Genomic DNA, 6,427 nt, shown 5'->3' with positions numbered 1-6,427 from the left:
TCAAGATGAGCGCATTAAACCACAGTTATTGTTCCCAAACGCACGCGCACACACACACATATATATATATATATATATATATTTGGATCCTGGTGCAGGCAAGTCACTAGCTCAGTGACAGTCCTCCCAGCCAGGAGGCAGACAGAGCCAGTGCATAAAAGGTGGATTTATTTTAGAAAGTGGAGTTTGAGGCCGGAATAGAGTTTAATACTTAATTTCAATTTCAGCCGTTAAGTCAGGGTCTCAGTGGGGCGCCGGAAACCTGCCAGAGAGAAGGGGCCACGGGAGAAGCAGAGCAGCACGCTGCAGACAGGGGGTCAAGCTACTGCGATGTTCTACTCCTGAGCCCCTCTCAGTGAGGGGTAAAGATGGCGGCAGCAGCTCTGAAAAGGAAAAAAAAAACTCATGAAATTAAATCTGGAGTTTAGAGAAAGGTTAAATGACTTAAAGGGTGGGTTTGATGAAAGTAAGTCAAACTAAGGTAAATGTCATTCTTCTAATGCAAGTATGGGAAACAGTTTTATGCAGTCGGCTGTGGAACTTTGAACGAAAGAATGGAAATGGTGGATAAAAAAATACCCCAAAAGACTTACGAGTGTAATTACAGTAAAAATAAAAGTTGTTTTATTGAGTATTGACTCAGAGGGGCACCATGCACATCAAATTTCTCTGGCTTTTATTTGTTCAAATTATCTTTTCAATCAATTATATACTATTTTGTATTGGTCTATCGTCTAAAATCAGTAAAAAATATCAGTTTTTGGTTGCAACATATTTAAAATGAAACATTTTACAGATTATAAGTGCAGTTGCAGGGTACTACATTTCTATTTATAAGCACAGCTAATAAATAGCTAGCTGGGTTAAACTTTTAGCCTTTGTTGGTGACTTACAACCAACAACTTGGGATATATTATTTCATTACAGGGACAGCNCAACATGAAAACCTGCAACCTCTAGAAAGAAAGTCATGAATATCAATGCTTTTGGCCAGCTATCCGCCGTCTATGTGTATTTTTAGAAATGCATGCAATACACACACACACACACACACAGCAGAAAGCTTTGGACAATTAAAATGCCCCTGACTTTAATTTATTAAAGTTCTCTCATTGTTTATGTTCTCGTTGTTTTAACCAACATGGAAATATAATTGTGATGCGATCAATTGTTTACAGTAGGTGCAGCGCAGTAAACTTCATAAACAAAGTGCCAGCGTTAAGCCACCGGCTTCCACAGATTACTGTGGGCTTAATTGTTTTGAAGGGAAACATGGTGTTCAGTCAGCATTAATCCTTACAGTAAACAGCAGTTGAGTGCCAGAAATTAAAAAGGGTGGCTAAGGGTAGCGGTTGCCAAAAATGTGACGGTAGCATTAACCGTTTCAGGAATTATAAACCAAGCTAATAATTATATATATATATAGAAGAAGCTGCGAACATCTGCCAGTCCTCAACCTGGTTCAGAAAATCAGATGTTTCTTTAGAATTCCTTATTTTAAAGTATTAAAATGCTGTTTTCCCTTCATTTATTTATTGCTTTGGCATCAACTTGTTTTTTTTTTTGTTTTTTTTGGGATAAAAAATAAAAAAGGGTGATTACTTGAATCATAATCCAGCTCTTGCTGCGGAACTCAGATTTTACACTTTGGGAAAAACAAACCCCACAACAGGAGGAAATTTTCCCCAAAACACTGGAGCCATTCCTTATCCTCTACCAGCTGCTTCATCATTGGAAGGCTTACATTTTAAAAAAGGGATTTTTGCTTGAAAAATAGGAATTTTTCAAGCAAAAAATTCCTATTTTAACAAAACCCCAATACTGAAACTGTTCTGAAGCTGTAACCCAAGATGGCATTAAAGTTAGCATGTTAGCATTGCAAATCTTTGCAACTAAAAGACAACTCTGCCAGCTTAGAAAACGTTTTAAAGATTTATACCATGTAGGTTCAAAACAAGCTATTTATTTCTGATATCTATTTTTAATGTAAATTAATGAACTGATATCATCACTATTTGCTAATTGGTGAAATTCTGGACATTTTTAAACTCCAAGAACAGTCACTAAGATCTTCACCTCATTATCCGGCACTCTCTGCTTTCACTCTGTAACGGTAAAACTGACTTGCCCCATGAGGCTTTTTGCTCAACATTAATGAACAAAGTTGGCTTTCTTCCTTTCCACTTGCTCCTCTGGGTGCGACAGCACCACGCAGGACTGAACAGGCCAACGCCGCGGCATTTGTCAACACGGCAAACGCATTGAAGTCAAAGGTTAGCATGTCGCGCCACGCGTACTCGATACTCCAACAAGAAGAAACGCCATTAGTTATCAGCCAGATACTGAAAAGCAGCGGTGAGTGAACCAGAAAGTATTTGGATTCAAGTTGGCCTTTTACTCCATTAATCCTGCAGCTGATGTCCTTTAATGACGGTCATGTAAATCCAACATAGCGCAGCAGTGACCGTGGACCGAATAAATATTTAATCACACATTACATTTAATGATGAACTGGCTGCTCACTGATGAGCTACTGAGACGTGTGGCATAACGAGCAGCTTGCCTCAGAACCTCCCCACCCACCACGCACACCCTAACTCCACCACCACCACCACCACTTCTCTGCTCTGATCAGCCAGACTAAAACCATTACATTATGCATGAAAAGGAGCAATGAGAAGCTGCAATTTGCTCCAAAAAGACCTTGCCTTAGTAATGGCTGAATTTATGTCATTTAATGGTGCCCATGTTATCTCCGGTCAGACTTTGAATGGGTAATATGAGGAAACTGGGAGTCTAAAGAAAACGTGTAAGTCTACACATTTCAGTCAGTTTGATTTTGCAAACATTAAGCACTTTGCGCCGTGTTATACGATATCAAAGCTGAAGAAGACCTAACTGTATGTAGTATGCCTTGAGGTTAGCTACTAGAACAGTGTGCAATTTTGCCAGCTATTGCACATCAGCTTGTGTTTCAATGTGCGTGGCATAAAGTAAATGCATCAGAACAAAACAAGGACATTTATGCAAACGTATCTGCAATAAGCACCTGCAAGGGCCAAGAGCCTGAAATTCAAATAAAGAGAAAAAACATTTTGTGGACTAAAAAGCAAAATTCATCCCAAACACTTTAAAGCACAGTGGCTAAGGTATCATGCTATGGGCAAATTTCTCTTTTGCCCATAGACCTATGCCAGACAACATAGGTCGATTTGAATGTATTAGCATACTTAAGAGGGCACGATGTTTGAAAGGGGAAATGACCTCTAAATTGGGTGTTTCCACAAGACAAGGACCTCAAAGAACATCATCTTGGTCCAAGAAGGACGAGATTCATTTTATGAAGCAACTGGCCAAATTAATAATAATTTTTAAAAACAAAATAAAGTGAAAATAACACTCAACAGGACAAAACATCACGCAAGCACTGACTCGTACGTACGCCTAGTTTTGGAGAAAGGGGGAACTGGTGACGGATCTCCAGTTGGAGAATTGAAGACAGACTGATTTACAATTCCTCTTAGACATTTAATTTCACTCAATGTCAATCTTTAATCATAGACCAATCATCATAAGCTTTTAAGACAGCAGTGTTATTTATGCCTCTTCTGATTAGCCATGACTCATACATACACACACAGATTTTGGATTAACTACGATTCATTTTAGTAGTTGTATTCATGCGTAATCCAGCCATTTTCCCCTAAGCACTGCTGGTCTATTCCCCACCCTAACCAAAACTTACCATTCTGCTAAACCTAGCAGCACAGTAAAACTGCAAAAAAAAAGTGAGCACTGCAGAAAAGTCACTTTCCACAATGACCTCCCTTTGTTGGTAAATATTGTTAAAGTGGTTGCACATACACGAGTACAAACACACAGACACACACACTTACCTTTCTTGATTTCTGAGCACGGTGGAGAAGCTCCCATACGGAGGCCTCAGTCCTCTGCCCGGCCATCACGGGTTCAAGTCCTGCTCTGAAGACCTTTGCCACATGTTTTCCACCTCCTTCACAATCCGCTTTCTTGTCCGACAACTGTCAGATAAAGGCCAGTAAAGCCAAAAAGAAGAGGGGGGAAAAAAAAACAACTTTTAGTTCACCTCCAAACTCCGGCCAGTTCTCACTCAGACAAGAACTATTTGCAACAAAGTACAAGATGCTCTTTTTTCCTGCAAAGTGACATTTTACTTTTGGACCAGTGGTAACTGCTAGCAGTACTTAGAGAAGTATTTAGACAGCAAAGGAGCTACAATAAAAGCCAGAACAAAAACATGTCGATGGGTGTGTTGCTCTGTTTTATATCAACTTTTCATTTAGACGACTGTTCTAAATCTGAAGATGCGTATTTTTGCCTAAATGCATTCTTGTACTTCTTGTTATATGTTTGGATGTGAAGAACAATGTGGTTTTCAGGGGCTTTATTGAAGAAACTGGTAAATATGCAATCATTTGACCTCACTGCAACCTTTTTCTGATTTATTTAACATTTTAGCTCTTGAACTGGTTACCAGAGTAACCAATTATAAATTACCTCTAATTTAAATCTGGTGCAACCAATTGCCTTCAGAAACCAGCTGACTAGTAACTAAAACCAACCTGGTTAGTATAGATTTTCTGCTGGTCCATCACACAACCCCACTGGTAAATACAAGTCTGTCTTTGTAACAGAATGAGAAAGTTCAAGGCTTATGAAAACTTTCCAAAAGGCACATTTTGCAGTAAAAGTGACTGTACAATCACAGCATGGACGGGGCAGGCATATTTTACTAGACTATGTACAGCACTTACTACATGTATATCAGGAAAAGCAGCCATAATGTTTGGTTCAGTACACCTCCCGGCAGCAGAGGTCCAAACTTGTCGAGTCAGCTAACTTTCTGAGGCAACAGAGTGCTTCTGGTTTCAGGCACCCACCTACAAAATGATTCACTTCAGATTAAGAGGCTGGCAAATTTTTCTGAGAGATAACCATACTTCCCCTCCCAAAAAAACTTTGCTTATATGCTCACAGTCTACAAAGTCAGCAGCCTAATTGACATTGGGGTTCACTTTATTCTGTTTCCAAAGAATTCTTCATACAAAAAGATTTGAAAATATATGCATTTTTATCGTTCTGGAGCATGGAGAGATGCTTTTTGAAAAATTTTGGCCACTTTTCCCTCATTTCGTGTTAGAGTTCTTATGAAACTTGACTGCTGGCTTTTCGACTTAACGCTGGATACATTGTTTCCACAACACTTCTTACCTGGAGCAGTTTCAGTTGTTTGGGGTCACTGTCGCTTCATGTTTTAGCCGAGAGGATTCTGATTCAACGCACCTGTTTCAAATCAACCAAATTGGCGTAAGGCAGTCGCCAACATTTGAAGTTGCCTCATTAAAATCCGGTATGTTCAATTAGCAACCCACCTCAAGTGAGACACGAGTTACTAGCCGTGTTTCCATCACAAATATGCGTAAATCTTTTTCTATATTCTGATATCGGGAAAAAAAATGAAATTGCGGTGTTTCTATTAAATAAGCAATTAAATTAAAATCACGCATGAGTAAGCCTCTTCACAACAAGTCATCAAAAATCATGACAGCAACGAATATAAACGGCATGAAATGTATTCATAATTCAACCGTGGCGCTTGCGCTCATCTATTAGCCATCAGACGAGACGACGGCATGTTATTCAGGCGTTGGAGCGCCAAGCCACTTATATTTGGGGGTGGCTACTTATTATGGGCGTTTTGGGTGAATTACAGAAGATGGACTCAGCACAACTTTTTATGAACTGCGAAAACTCTGGTGGAGCCGGCTGTACGCTGTCAGAAAAAGCAAAGACAATCACCCTTCAATTACTTCCTGTCTTCTTCGACGTTTTTCGCCAGTCGTAACCAACCCCCTGCTGATCACGTGACCCGTGAACGTGTTTGCGTTGAAGTTTTACTATGTACGTCCATTTCGATATTGCGGGAAAACAAGCTCATATTAGCGCAACAAACTTTGTTTTATTGAAAGACGTGACTTTTTTCCGAAACGGGCGGTTTTCCATTTAGCACATTTACGTTCGGACTTTCAATTTGCGCAATTTTATGGTTAATGGAAACACCGTTAGTGATACTTGAACATCCTACACCCGCTTTAGATTGAGAACTCTCTAAGGAAGATTATGGTTGTCAAAACTAAAAATAATAATAATTTTGAAGACATGTAATTTAATTGTACCAGTTTTATTGCTGTTGCGTTGGTTGTGTAGACTCTATTTAACACAAGTCTTAATTTAGGACCTTAATATTACATTTTACAGAGATTTTTTAAATTGTCAAAATTAATAATAAAATTTGGCACCAATTGGACACATTTGTAAATGTTGATGTTTCCAGTGAGGTTCTGTAAAAATATGAACAATAGCAGCTTGCTTTCCTGTGGTAAACAAA

At 39.1% G+C, this 6,427-nt stretch overlaps 1 long non-coding RNA gene across 1 annotated transcript; it reads right to left on the bottom strand.

Moving 5' to 3' along the window:
* Positions 1-3,901: 3,901 nt before the first annotated feature.
* LOC107834097 (uncharacterized) lies at positions 3,902-5,523 on the bottom strand. The gene is made up of 4 exons (XR_001659881.1): positions 5,251-5,523; positions 4,602-4,919; positions 4,537-4,549; positions 3,902-4,040 (listed from the first exon to the last, which is right to left on the bottom strand). It is a non-coding gene; the product is annotated as an uncharacterized LOC107834097 (long non-coding RNA).
* Positions 5,524-6,427: the final 904 nt, after the last annotated feature.

This window comes from Poecilia formosa, unplaced genomic scaffold, assembly GCF_000485575.1.
Source record: "Poecilia formosa unplaced genomic scaffold, Poecilia_formosa-5.1.2 Scaffold9, whole genome shotgun sequence".
Classification (NCBI taxonomy): Eukaryota; Metazoa; Chordata; class Actinopteri; order Cyprinodontiformes; family Poeciliidae; genus Poecilia; species Poecilia formosa.
Note: the sequence above shows the minus strand (reverse complement) of the source record. Positions and strands in the feature narration are given on the sequence as shown.